This window comes from Pleurodeles waltl, chromosome 6 (assembly GCF_031143425.1).
Source record: "Pleurodeles waltl isolate 20211129_DDA chromosome 6, aPleWal1.hap1.20221129, whole genome shotgun sequence".
NCBI lineage: Eukaryota > Metazoa > Chordata > Amphibia > Caudata > Salamandridae > Pleurodeles > Pleurodeles waltl.
This window is the reverse complement of record NC_090445.1, coordinates 862,319,931-862,334,783: the sequence shown is the minus strand read 5'-3', so window position 1 is coordinate 862,334,783 and position 14,853 is coordinate 862,319,931. Positions and strand designations below refer to the sequence as shown.

The 14,853-nt window shown below is 50.3% G+C and overlaps 1 protein-coding gene across 1 annotated transcript in view; it reads left to right on the top strand.

Moving 5' to 3' along the window:
• RRP12 (ribosomal RNA processing 12 homolog) overlaps nt 1–14,853 on the top strand; it is a 682,638-nt gene that overhangs the window by 121,939 nt on the left and 545,846 nt on the right. The window lies entirely within an intron of this gene.

The window sequence follows — 14,853 nt, the reverse complement described above, 5'->3', positions numbered from 1 at the left end:
CACAATTAAGGACATTTTTGCTGTATTGTTTTTGCAGCAGTAGACCGGATATTAACTTCCATTTTGGTGTCACAAAATTTTCCCTGTGGGCTCAATCTGCATTGAAGTTCGTACCCCCAGGCTCACTGTGTGCCTTTTGGGTGTTGGGTCTGGTCTACGTTATTTCCCCCCCCCCCTCGGGCCCACCGCATGCCGTGTGGACAGCAGGCCCAATCTACTTGTTTCTGCACCCCAGTGCTTACGGTGGGACCTGTAGGAAACTGGCTCCTTATATAGAATACCAAATACTGTGTAAAGAGCCCAGGTATCCCTTTTAAGTGGACATGGGCTTGCTCTAGCAATCCTAAGATGCACTAGCTGGGGTAGTGTGGTTGAGCAGCCTTAGGCTTTTCCCACCAATTGCGGTTCTTGCTTTCTTTCAGAAAGAGGCTGCAGGTTGGTACTGGGTGGGATCCAGTCTGGTCAAACCCAAAGGGGGAGGGGCTTCAACTCTTGAGGGTCCCTACACTGCAGGGGCACCATCGGTTCACTCTTACTTGGGCTGCGGGCGTCAGGTGCAGTGTTTTATCTGTCTGGGTCGTCCTGGCAGAGGCTATCTCTGCCTGTCTTTTGTGGGGTGCATACAGAGTGCATGGGAGTAACTCCGCTGCTCCACGGGAGATGCTGGCTGATACTCAAAGTGCTGGCAGCCCTCCTAGGCTTTTGGAGGCCGGCCAGGAAGAGTCATCTATTGTACAATTATCGAGGCCAGGAGGGTTAGTGCCAAGTCAGTTGCTGCACCTCTGTTATTGCTCCTCATGGCTCCTTGGTGTCCTCCTTGTTGAGTCTATAGAATCTACTTTCCTAGTGTCAGTGGCTCCCCCAAATACTAGATTTAAGGGTATTATGGGGAGTGAATGGCAGTAGCCAATGGGCTACTTACTCTGTGTCACTACACCCCTTATATGTCCACTTCACGTAGTGGGCATAACACAGTCTGATAGTTCCTAATTCTGCTATCACCAAGATGGCAGAATTTTCCTAGAGTGGGGCACACCAGGCACTCTGGGGTATCTCTGACCTGGATGTACTTCCACGCCTCCTAGAATAGCTAATTTCCCGCCTGTCCTGGTGCCAAATAGGCCTCAGGGAAGGGGGTGATATCCTGTAGTTCTGGAGAATGCTGGGTTCGCATGTCAAATGCGCAGGGACTTTGAGGTCCCTGGCTTTGGTATGCTAAATCACTAGCCATCCTGCTGGAGGCGGTTGTAAGGAAATGCCTCCTTGGCATGGTTACCCCCTGACTTTTTGCCTTTGCTGATGCTATGTTTTGAATTGAAAGTGTGCTGAGGCCTGCTAACCAGGCCCCAGCACCAGTGTTCTTTCCCTAACCTGTACTTTTGATTCCACAATTGGCACACCCTGGCATCCAGATAAGTCCCTTGTAACTGGTACCTCTGGTACCAAGGGCCCTGATGCCAGGGAAGGTCTCTAAGGGCTGCAGCATGTATTATGCCACCCTAAGAGACCCCTCACTCAGCACAGACACACTGCTTACCAGCTTGTGTGTGCTAGTGAGAACAAAATGAGTAAGTCGACATGGCACTCCCCTCAGGGTGCCATGCCAGCCTCTCACTGCCTATGCAGTATAGGTAAGACACCCCTCTAGCGGGCCTTACAGCCCTAAGGCAGGGTGCACTATACCATAGGTGAGGGTACCAGTGCATGAGCACTGTGCCCCTACAGTGTCTAAGCAAAACCTTAGACATTGTAAGTGCAGGGTAGCCATAAGAGTATATGGTCTGGGAGTCTGTTTTACACGAACTCCACAGCACCATAATGGCTACACTGAAAACTGGGAAGTTTGGTATCAAACTTCTCAGCACAATAAATGCACACTGATGCCAGTGTACATTTTATTGCAAAATACACCCCAGAGGGCACCTTAGAGGTGCCCCCTGAAACTTAACCGACTATCTGTGTAGGCTGACTGGTTCCAGCAGCCTGCCACACTAGAGACATGTTGCTGGCCCCATGGGGAGAGTGCCTTTGTCACTCTGAGGCCAGTAACAAAGCCTGCACTGGGTGGAGATGCTAACACCTCCCCCAGGCAGGAGCTGTAACACCTGGCGGTGAGCCTCAAAGGCTCACCCCTTTGTCACAGCCCAGCAGGGCACTCCAGCTTAGTGGAGTTGCCCGCCCCCTCCGGCCACGGCCCCCACTTTTGGCGGCAAGGCTGGAGGGAACAAAGAAAGCAACAAGGAGGAGTCACTGGCCAGTCAGGACAGCCCCTAAGGTGTCCTGAGCTGAGGTGACTCTAACTTTTAGAAATCCTCCATCTTGCAGATGGAGGATTCTCCCAATAGGATTAGGGATGTGACCCCCTCCCCTTGGGAGGAGGCACAAAGAGGGTGTACCCACCCACAGGGCTAGTAGCCATTGGCTACTAACCCCCCAGACCTAAACACACCCTTAAATTTAGTATTTAAGGGCTTCCCTGAACCTAAAGAATTTAGATTCCTGCAACTTACAGAAGAAGAGGACTGCTGAGCTGAAAAACCCCTGCAGAAGAAGAAAGAAGACACCAACTGCTTTGGCCCCAGTCCTACCGGCCTGTCTCCTGCCTTCAAAAGAAAACTGCTCCAGCGACGCTTTCCCCAGGACCAGCGACCCCTGAATCCTCAGAGGACTGCCCTGCCTCCAAGCAACTCCCGAGAACAGTGGCTCTGTTCAACAAAGACTGCAACTTTGTTTCCAGAGGAGCAGATTTAAAGACCCCTGCAATCCCCTCAAGAAGCGTGAGACTTGCAACACTGCACCCGGCGACCCCCGACTCGACTGTTGAAGAAACAACGCTACAGGGAGGACCCCCAGGCGACTCCAAGACTGTGAGTAACCCAAGTTGTCCCCCCTGAGCCCCCACAGCGACGCCTGCAGAGGGAATCCCGAGGCTCCCCCTGACTGCGACTGCCTGACTCTGAAATCCAGACGCCTGGAAAAGACCCTGCACCCGCAGCCCCCAGGACCTGAAGGATCGGAACTCCAGTGCAGGAGTGACCGCCAGGAGGCCCTCTCCCTTGCCCAGGTGGTGGCTACCCCGAGGAGCCCCCCCCCCCCCCCCCCCCCCCCCTTGCCTGCCTGCACCGCTGAAGAGACCCCTTGGTCTCTCATTGAAAACCCGACGCATGTTTGCACACTGCACCCGGCCGCCCCGTGCTGCTGAGGGTGTACTTTCTGTGCTGACCTGTGTCCCCCCCCCCGGTGCCCTACAAAACCCCCCTGGTCTGCCCTCCGAAGACGTGGGTACTTACCTGCTGGCAGACTGGAACCGGGGAACCCCCTTCTCTCCATCAGGAGACAACACATTCAGCCAAATAATATTCGTCGTTATTTGGGCTCTAGTAGTTGTCAGGCCACTCCTTGTCCTAACTTTAGTGTAACAGTTTCTGTGTTATCCACTGATGACCACATCCAGGGAATGTAAACTCTTAGGCAGTACTCAAGAGTTCTCATCCTGACTCCTTTTGGAAGGTGAGTCACAAGAGTCTACAGGGATGCAGTACTGAAGGCAGGATGTCCCCCGGGCTCCGAAGGCCCAGTTCATGGCTTACCTGCTCTGGTGATATGAACCCTCCAGTGGTGCAGCAAACTCCTGCTTTGGATCGGCAAAATGAGGCTGCCCGCGGTCACAAGCAGCAGCACCTAGTAGGCACAGGCTACTACGAGCCATGCTACTGACTGGTTCTAGCGATCAGGGTTGTTTCCATTCTGGAGATTGCATGATAAGTCACACTTCCCTTAACAGAGGAGGGGGGTTGAAGGTTTATCTTCTTGCTCTGACGGGGCTCCATTGATTTCCTTTGATCCTCTGGCTCCCTTCGGCACAGTTCGCAGTATGCAGGCAGGACCCGGCTTGTGTGCAGCAGCAGTTTCTCAGTCTTAGATCACAGCCTGAACCCTTAGCCTCTGCTACTCCGGCAACCCACGGGGCCCTCGCCAAAGCACTCACAAGTCTGATCATGCTGACCTGGCATTGATGTCCACGGTGGCCCCTTCTTTGGAACACGGGGATCAACACCACGTGGTCGTGCCGGCTTGTCGCCCTACACACAACCCTTGCTCCTTGACTCCGTCACAACGACCCCTCCTGGCACATGGGGGTCGCCGAAAAAATCTAGCTTGTATTACGGCCTGATTGGTGCAAGATTGGATTCCTCACACCTCGCACAGGAAATCCTCACAATATGGCTGCCCCTGGACCTTGCTCCTTCCAGCGCTCTCCTCTTCGTCTCAGGGCACACTGGTCTTGGTAAACAAGCGGGTGCTGGTGCGCCAGGACAGGTGGTCTTGGTTTCCCTGGGTGATGTTCCCTCACCCAGCAGGGCGACTAGAAAGACTAAGCCCACAGTCCTGGTCACAGGCAGAAGTCTTGCAAAGCTTCCCCCCCCATACAGCCCACCTGGCTGCTCGGCAGATGATAAGGTTTGGGGTTTCAAACTCCCCATCTTATAGTCCTTTTCCAGTTTTCCAGACACAATGGAGTCGATGCCCATGCGCAATGGAGACAAAAGGAGGAGTCACTCGGTCCCGTGACTCAAAAGACTTCTTCGAAGAAAAACAACTTGTAACACTCCGGCCCAACACCAGATGGCGAGCTATTGCAAAACATGCGAATCTACTGCGACTGATGCCACGAACAGATGTACACTGGGTAAGTGACATTTTCATTACTGTCTGACTCTTTAATCTTTTATGTTGGGGTTCTGCTTCTTTTAACTGACCATCCTTCCCCTTTCCTTGTCCTCCTGGAGTATGCCTGTCAAAGCAGCCAGGACTCCGAAGTTGATTAGTCCAACCAAGGTTCATGGGAGTGACCAGGGTTCACACCTGAATGTCCGCCACAGTGATATGTGCATCAAATAGTTAATGCTGGACTCCCAGCCCTACTCGTTGATTCCCTTATCAGCCCGTCTCTCTCTTCCTGAGGTGTGTCCAGGCCCATTCTTTGTGGTCTTTCACTGAATCAAAGAGCCCTTTGAAAGCATATAGAGAGCCTGTCTTTCCCATTTTCCAGTGCAGGCCCCTCCCAGCTTACAGGAATGCAGCAATACACAAAGCTATCTGGGAGGGAATGCTTTGCTGCTCAAATTTTCACCAGACCGGCATGGCTTTCCTGAAATGGAACCCAAGGTCCTCCATATAGTGTACCAGTGTAGGCACACTTGGACTCTGTGTACATCCTCAGCACAGTACTGTACAAACTTTATGATGAAGAAGTAATACATGTGATGATTTTACTTGTGCTTGTTCTTATGCCTTGGTTGGTATACTAACTAGTAGTCACCTGTCACAGAGGCAGTCTTATTAAATTAAATGTCTGTTGTAGGAAGTTGGCTCTGTATGTGCTATTTCAAAGTAAGGAATAGCATGCACAGAGTCCAAGGGTTCCCCTTAGAGGTAACTTTTCTAAAAGTTAGAGTCACTTCAGCTCAGGACACCTTAGGGGCTGTCCTGACTGGCCAGTGACTCCTCCTTGTTGTTTTCTTTGTTTCCTCCGGCCTTGCCGCCAAAAGTGGGGCCCGTGGCCGGAGGGGGCGGGCAACTCCACTAAGCTGGAGTGTCCTGTGGTGCTGTGACAAAGGGGTGAGCCTTTGAGGCTCACCGCCAGGTGTTACAGCTCCTGCCTGGGGGAGCTGTTAGCATCTCCACCCAGTGCAGGCTTTGTTACTGGCCTCAGAGTGACAAAGGCACTCTCCCCATGGGGCCAGCAACATGTCTCTAGTGTGGCAGGCTGCTGGAACCAGTCAGCCTACACATATAGTCGGTTAGGTTTCAGGGTGCACCTCTAAGGTGCCCTCTGGGGTGTATTTCACAATAAAATGTACACTGGCATCAGTGTGCATTTATTGTGCTGAGAAGTTTGATACCAAACTTCCCAGTTTTCAGTGTAGCCATTATGGTGCTGTGGAGTTCGGGTTTGACAGACTCCCAGACCATATACTCTTATGGCTCCCCTGCACTTACGATGTCTAAGGTTTGGCTTAGACACTGTAGGGGCACAGTGCTCATGCACTGGTGCCCTCACCTATGGTATAGTGCACCCTGCTTTAGGGCTGTAAGGCCTGCTAGAGGGGTGTCTTACCTATACTGCATAGGCAGTTAGAGGCTGGCATGGCACCCTGAGGGGAGTGCCATGTCGACTTACTCATTTTGTTCTCACTAGCACACACAAGCTGGTAAGCAGTGTGTCTGTGCTGAGTGAGGGGTCTCCGGGGTGGCATAAGACATGCTGCAGCCCTTAGAGACCTTCCCTGGCATCAGGGCCCTTGGTACCAGAGGTACCAGTTACAAGGGTCTTACCTGGATGCCAGGGTGTGCCAATTGTGGATACAAAAGTACAGGTTAGGGAAAGAACACTGGTGCTGGGGCCTGGTTAGCAGGACTCAGCACACTTTCAATTCAAAACATAGCATCAGCAAAGGCAAAAAGTCAGGGGGTAACCATGCCAAGGAGGCATGTCCTTACACAACCCCCCCCCCCCCCCCCCCCCCCCCCCAAACGAAAGAGGATGAGACTAACCTTTCCCAAGAGAGTCTTCATTTTCTAAGTGGAAGAACCTGGAAAGGCCATCTGCATTGGCATGGGCAGTCCCAGGTCTGTGTTCCACTATAAAGTCCATTCCCTGTAGGGAGATGGACCACCTCAACAGTTTTGGATTTTCACCTTTCATTTGCATCAGCCATCTGAGAGGTCTGTGGTCAGTTTGAACTAGGAAGTGAGTACCAAAAAGGTATGGTCTCAACTTCTTCAGGGACCAGACCACAGCAAAGGCCTCCCTCTCAATGGCACTCCAACGCTGCTCCCTGGGCAGTAACCTCCTGCTAATGAAAGCAACAGGCTGGTCAAGGCCATCATCATTTGTTTGGGACAAAACTGCCCCTATCCCATGTTCAGAGGCATCTGTTTGCACAATGAATTGCTTGGAGTAATCTGGAGCTTTTTGAACTGGTGCTGTGCACATAGCTGTTTTCAGGGTGTCAAAGGCCTGTTGGCATTCTACAGTCCAGTTTACTTTCTTGGGCATTTTCTTGGAGGTCAATTCTGTGAGGGCTGTCACAATGGATCCATATCCCTTCACAAACCTCCTATAGTACCCAGTCAAGCCAAGAAATGCCCTGACTTGAGTCTGGGTTTTTGGAGCTGCCCAGTCCAGAATAGTCTGGATCTTAGGCTGGAGTGGCTGAACTTGGCCTCCACCTACAAGGTGTCCCAAGTAAACCACAGTTCCCTGCCCTATCTGGCATTTGGATGCCTTGATAGAGAGGCCTGCAGATTGCAGAGCCTTCAAAACCTTCTTCAGGTGGACCAGGTGATCCTGCCAGGTGGAGCTGAAGACAGCAATATCATCAAGATAAGCTGCACTACAGGACTCCAACCCAGCAAGGACTTGATTCACCAACCTTTGGAAGGTGGCAGGGGCATTCTTTAAACCAAAGGGCATAACAGTGAACTGATAATGCCCATCAGGTGTGAAGAATGCTGTCTTTTCTTTTGCTCCAGGGGCCATTTTGATTTGCCAGTACCCTGCTGTTAAGTCAAAGGTACTTAAGAATTTGGCAGCCCCTAATTTGTCTATTAGCTCATCAGCTCTAGGTATGGGATGGGCATCTGTCTTGGTGACAGAATTGAGACCTCTGTAGTCCACACAAAACCTCATCTCTCTCTTTCCTTCTTTGGTGTGAGGTTTGGGGACTAAGACCACTGGGCTAGCCCAGGGGCTGTCAGAGTGCTCAATTACTCCCAACTCCAGCATCTTGTGGACTTCCACCTTGATGCTTTCCTTAACTTGATCAGACTGTCTAAATATTTTGTTTTTGACAGGCATGCTGTCTTCTGTGTCCACATCATGGGTACACAGGTGTGTCTGACCAGGGGTTAGGGAAAAGAGTTCAGCAAACTGTTGTAGGACCTTCCTACAGTCAGACTGCTGTTGGCTAGAGAGGGTGTCTGAATAGATCACTCCATCCACTGAGCCATCTTTAGGGTCTGATGAGAGGAGATGAGGAAGAGGCTCACTCTCCGCTTCCTGGTCCTCATCTGTTACCATCAACAGATTTACATCAGCCCTGTCATGGAAGAGCTTAAGGCGGTTCACATGGATCACCCTCTTGGGGCTCCTGCTTGTGCCCAGGTCCACCAGGCAGGTAACCTGACTCTTCCTCTCTAGTACTGGGTAAGGGCCACTCCATTTGTCCTGAAGTGCCCTGGGAGCCACAGGCTCCAGAACCCAGACTTTCTGCCCTGGTTGAAATTCAACAAGTGCAGCCTTTTGGTCATACCACAACTTCTGGAGTTGTTGGCTGGCCTCAATGTTTTTACTTGCCTTTTCCATGTACTCTGCCATCCTTGAGCGAAGGCCAAGTACATAGTCCACTATGTCTTGTTTAGGCTCATGAAGAGGTCTCTCCCAGCCTTCTTTAACAAGAGCAAGTGGTCCCCTTACAGGGTGGCCAAACAGAAGTTCAAAGGGTGAGAACCCTACTCCCTTCTGAGGCACCTCTCTGTAAGCGAAAAGCAGACATGGCAAGAGGACATCCCATCTCCTTTTGAGTTTTTCTGGGAGCCCCATGATCATGCCCTTTAATGTCTTGTTGAATCTCTCAACAAGGCCATTAGTTTGTGGATGATATGGTGTAGTGAATTTATAAGTCACTCCACACTCATTCCACATGTGTTTTAGGTATGCTGACATGAAGTTGGTACCTCTGTCAGACACCACCTCCTTAGGGAAGCCCACTCTGGTAAAGATACCAATGAGGGCCTTGGCTACTGCAGGGGCAGTAGTCGACCTGAGGGGAATAGCTTCAGGATACCTAGTAGCATGATCCACTACTACTAGGATGTACATATTTCCTGAGGCTGTGGGAGGTTCTAGTGGACCAACTATGTCCACACCCACTCTTTCAAAGGGGACCCCCACCACTGGAAGTGGAATGAGGGGGGCCTTTGGATGCCCACCTGTCTTACCACTGGCTTGACAGGTGGGGCAGGAGAGGCAAAACTCCTTAACCTTCTGGGACATATTGGGCCAGTAGAAGTGGTTGACTAACCTCTCCCACGTCTTGGTTTGTCCCAAATGCCCAGCAAGGGGAATATCATGGGCTAAGGTCAGTATGAACTCTCTGAAACACTGAGGCACTACCACTCTCCTAGTGGCACCAGGTTTGGGATCTCTTGCCTCAGTGTACAGGAGTCCATCTTCCCAATAGACCCTATGTGTTCCATTTTTCTTGCCTTTGGACTCTTCAGCAGCTTGCTGCCTAAGGCCTTCAAGAGAGGGACAGGTTTCTTGTCCCTTACACAACTCTTCCCTTGAGGGTCCCCCTGGGCCTAAGAGCTCAACCTGATAAGGTTCCAGCTCCATAGGCTCAGTTCCCTCAGAGGGCAGAACTTCTTCCTGAGAAGAGAGGTTCTCTTTTTGGTGTTGTGTTGCAGCTGGTTTCCCAGCTGACTTTCCTTTTCTCTTGGTAGGCTGGGCCTTTCTTCCAGACTCCAGCTCTACTTTTTCACCCTGTGCCTTGCACTGTGCCCTTGTCTTGACACACACCAGTTCAGGGATACCCAGCATGGCTGCATGGGTTTTCAGTTCTACCTCAGCCCATGCTGAGGACTCCAGGTCGTTTCCAAGCAAACAGTCTACTGGGATATTTGATGAGACCACCACCTGTTTCAGGCCATTGACCCCTCCCCACTCTAAAGTTACCATAGCCATGGGATGTACTTTAGTTTGATTGTCAGCATTGGTGACTGGATAGGTTTGTCCAGTCAGGTATTGGCCAGGGGAAACCAGTTTCTCTGTCACCATAGTGACACTGGCACCTGTATCCCTCAGGCCCTCTACACTTGTCCCATTAATTAAGAGCTGCTGCCTGTATTTTTGCATGTTAGGGAGCCAGGCAGCCAGTGTGGCTAAATCCACCCCACCCTCAGAGACTAATGTAGCTTCAGTGTGACACCTGATTTCCTCTGGGCACACTGCTGATCCCACTTGGAGACTGGCCATTCCAGTTTTAGCTGGATGGGAGTTAGAAGTGGTATCTTTCTTGGGACAGGCCTTGTCTCCAGTTTGGTGTCCAGACTGACTACAGCTACGACACCAGGCCTTTTTGGGATCAAAGTTTTTACCCTTGTACCCAGAATTGTTTTGTGAAGAGGCTCTGGGCCCACCCTCCTGTGCAGGTTTTTGGGGGCCTGTAGAAGACTCTTTACTATTTTTGTTTTTGGCTGTCTCACCACCTTTCCCCTGGGGAGGTTTTGTGACCCCTTTCTTTTGGTCACCCCCTGTGGAAGTTTTGGACACCCTAGTCTTGACCCAATGGTCCGCCTTCTTTCCCAATTCTTGGGGAGAAATTGGTCCTAGGTCCGCCAGATGTTGATGCAGTTTATCATTGAAACAATTACTTAACAGGTGTTCTCCCACAAATAAATTGTACAGCCCATCATAATCACTTACACCACTGCCTTGAATCCAACCATCTAGTGTTTTTACTGAGTAGTCTACAAAGTCAACCCAGGTCTGGCTCGAGGATTTTTGAGCCCCCCTGAATCTAATCCTATACTCCTCAGTGGAGAATCCAAAGCCCTCAATCAGGGTACCCTTCATGAGGTCATAAGATTTGTTCACTTTTCTGGTTACACAAGCCCTCTCAAAAGCTGTGAACCATTTGGTGATGTCATCACCATCTTCATATTTAGTTACAATCCCTTTTGGGATTTTCAACATGTCAGGAGAATCTCTGACCCTATTTATGTTGCTGCCACCATTGATGGGTCCTAGGCCCATCTCTTGTCTTTCCCTTTCTATGGCTAGGATCTGTCTTTCCAAAGCCAATCTTTTGGTCATCCTGGCTAACTGGATGTCCTCTTCACTGGAGTTATCCTCAGTGATAACAGAGAGGTTGGTCCCTCCTGTGAGGGAACCAGCATCTCTGACTATTACTTTTGGAGTCAGGGCTTGAGAGGCCCTGTCCTCCCTAGATAGGACTGGTAGGGGGGAATCACCCTCCAAGTCACTATACTCATCCTCTGTGTTGCCATCCTCAGAGGGGTTGGCTCTTTCAAACTCTGCCAACAGCTCCTGGAGCTGTAGTTTGGAAGGTCTGGAGCCCATTGCTATTTTCTTTATTTTACAGAGTGACCTTAGCTCTCTCATCTGGAGATGGAGGTAAGGTGTGGTGTCGAGTTCCACCACATTCACATCTGTGCTAGACATTATGCTTCTAAAAGTTGGAATACTTTTTAAGAAACTAAAACTAGTTCTAGAATCTAATTCAAACTTTTAACAAACTTTTAAACTCTAAAAGAAATGCTAACAGGGACTAACACAAGGCCCTAGCAGGACTTTAAAGAATTTAGAAAAATTTCAAATTGCAAAAGATCAATTTCTAATGACAATTTTTGGAATTTGTCGTGTGATCAGGTATTGGCTGAGTAGTCCAGCAAATGCAAAGTCTTGTACCCCACCGCTGATCCACCAATGTAGGAAGTTGGCTCTGTATGTGCTATTTCAAAGTAAGGAATAGCATGCACAGAGTCCAAGGGTTCCCCTTAGAGGTAAGATAGTGGCAAAAAGAGATAATACTAATGCTCTATTTTGTGGTAGTGTGGTCGAGCAGTAGGCTTATCCAAGGAGTAGTGTTAAGCATTTGTTGTACATACACATAGACAATAAATGAGGTACACACACTCAGAGACAAATCCAGCCAATAGATTTTGTTATAGAAAAATATATTTTCGTAGTTTATTTTAAGAACCACAGGTTCAAATTTTACATGTAATATCTCATTTGAAAGGTATTGCAGGTAAGTACTCTAGGAACTTTGAATCATTACTTTAGCATGTATACTTTTTACATAAAACACAATAAGCTGTTTTAAAAGTGGACACAGTGCAATTTTCACAGTTCCTGGGGGAGGTAAGTTATTGTTAGTTTTAACAGGTAAGTAAGTCACTTACAGGTTTCAGTTTTTGGTCCAAGGTAGCCCACCGTTGGGGGTTCAGAGCAACCCCAAAGTTATCACACCAGCAGCTCAGGGCCGGTCAGGTGCAAAGGTCAAAGAGGTGCCCAAAACACATAGGCTACAATGGAGAGAAGGGGGTGCCCCGGTTCCAGTCTGCCAGCAGGTAAGTACCCGCGTCTTCGGAGGGCAGACCAGGGGAGTTTTGTAGGGCACCGGGGGGGACACAAGTCCACACAGAAAGTACACCCTCAGCAGCGCGGGGGCGGCCGGGTGCAGTGTGTAATCTGGCGTCAGGTTTCCAATGGGAGTCAATGGGAGACCAAGGGGTCTCTTCAGCGATGCAGGCAGGCAAGGGGGGGCTCCTCAGGGTAGCCACCACCTGGGCAAGGGAGAGGGCTTCCTGGGGGTCACTCCTGCACTGGAGTTCCGTTCCTTTAGGTGCTGGGGGCTGCGGGTGCAGGGTCTTTTCCAGCCGTCGGGAAATGGAGTTCAGACAGTCGCGGTCAGGGGGAGCCTGGGGATTCCCTATGCAGGCGTCGCTGTGGGGGCTCAGGGGGGACAACTTTGGTTACTCACAGTCGTAGAGTCGCCGGAGGGTCCTCCCTGAAGCGTTGTTTCTCCACCAGTCGAGTGGGGGTCGCCGGGTGCAGTGTTGCAAGTCTCACGCTTCTTGCGGGGAGTTGCAGGGTCTTTAAATCTGCTCCTTGAAACAAAGTTGCAGTTCTTTTGGAGCAGTGCCGCTGTCCTCGGGAGTTTCTTGTCTTTCTCGAAGCTGGGCAGTCCTCAGAGGATTCAGAGGTCGCTGGTCCCTTGGAAAGCGTCGCTGGAGCAGGTTTCTTTTGGAAGGCAGGAGACAGGCCGGTAAGTCTGGGGCCAAAGCAGTTGGTGTCTTCTGTTCTTCCTCTGCAGGGGTTTTTCAGCTCAGCAGTCCTCTTCTTCTTGTTAGTTGCAGGAATCTGTTTTTCTAGGTTCAGGGAAGCCCTTAAATACTAAATTTAAGGGCGTGTTTAGGTCTGGGGGGGTTAGTAGCCAATGGCTACTAGCCCTGAGGGTGGGTACACCCTCTTTGTGCCTCCTCCCAAGGGGAGGGGGTCACATCCCTAATCCTATTGGGGGAATCCTCCATCTGCAAGATGGAGGATTTCTAAAAGTTAGTCACTTCAGCTCAGGACACCTTAGGGGCTGTCCTGACTGGCCAGTGACTCCTCCTTGTTGTTTTCTTTGTTTCCTCCGGCCTTGCCGCCAAAAGTGGGGGCCGTGGCCGGAGGGGGCGGGGAACTCCACCAAGCTGGAGTGTCCTGTGGTGCTGTGACAAAGGGGTGAGCCTTTGAGGCTCACCGCCAGGTGTTACAGCTCCTGCCTGGGGGAGGTGTTAGCATCTCCACCCAGTGCAGGCTTTGTTACTGGCCTCAGAGTGACAAAGGCACTCTCCCCATGGGGCCAGCAACATGTCTCTAGTGTGGCAGGCTGCTGGAACCAGTCAGCCTACACAGATAGTCGGTTAGGTTTCAGGGGGCACCTCTAAGGTGCCCTCTGGGGTGTATTTCACAATAAAATGTACACTGGCATCAGTGTGCATTTATTGTGCTGAGAAGTTTGATACCAAACTTCCCAGTTTTCAGTGTAGCCATTATGGTGCTGTGGAGTTCGGGTTTGACAGACCATATACTCTTATGGCTCCCCTGCACTTACAATGTCTAAGGTTTGGCTTAGACACTGTAGGGGCACAGTGCTCATGCACTGGTGCCCTCACCTATGGTATAGTGCACCCTGCCTTAGGGCTGTAAGGCCTGCTAGAGGGGTGTCTTACCTATACTGCACAGGCAGTGAGAGGCTGGCATGGCACCCTGAGGGGAGTGCCATGTCGACTTACTCATTTTGTTCTCACTAGCACACACAAGCTGGTAAGCAGTGTGTCTGTGCTGAGTGAGGGGTCTCTTAGGGTGGCATAATACATGCTGCAGCCCTTAGAGACCTTCCCTGGCATCAGGGCCCTTGGTACCAGAGGTACCAGTTACAAGGGTCTTACCTGGATGCCAGGGTGTGCCAATTGTGGATACAAAAGTACAGGTTAGGGAAAGAACACTGGTGCTGGGGCCTGGTTAGCAGGCCTCAGCACACTTTCAATTCAAAACATAGCATCAGCAAAGGCAAAACGTCAGGGGGTAACCATGCCAAGGAGGCATTTCCTTACATCTGTTCATGCAGCTTGTGTCTTCATAACAGTTTTATTCAAACGCTCTTGGATGAAATTGGTACATGGTATATAAAACAAAGTCTAGAACTAAACCTAAGAATAGGAGATGAGTAGAATGTGGCATGCAGTAAAAAGCAGAGCTTTCTGCCATCTAGCGTTGACCGCCAACATTTGCAAGTTTTTCTTCTAAGTATAAATGTATTTGTTAACTTGCTGTGATGCCACCTCAAAACAAACAGTGCACCAGCACAAAGAGGAGGTGTCCTTCCATTTTTTCTCCATATGCAAGTCTACATTTCTGTATTTAAATCACAGATTTTGAAATCCCTGCTTCCCACTGGACCACAACCCCAACCAGCTTGGTGCACCAGACATTTAAAAATAAATTGACCATCTTTTGTAGGATAGTGTCGCTGAGCATAAAATGCAGCACCACAACCGTACGGAGCCAGTTTTCAACCCTGAGGACTTCGAGGGGTTTTACTTTGAAGGGGAAGAACAGTGAGGCTTCCTGCCAGGCCATTATTGCATTCATTATACTTTCATTCACAATGCACCTATTCAGTTTTTACTGTCATGCTCCTCCTTACTCCACATAACAAACTGGTATATTTATTGGTTTTGGGGGCAGGGGTTGAGGTGGAGAGGGGAGGGAGG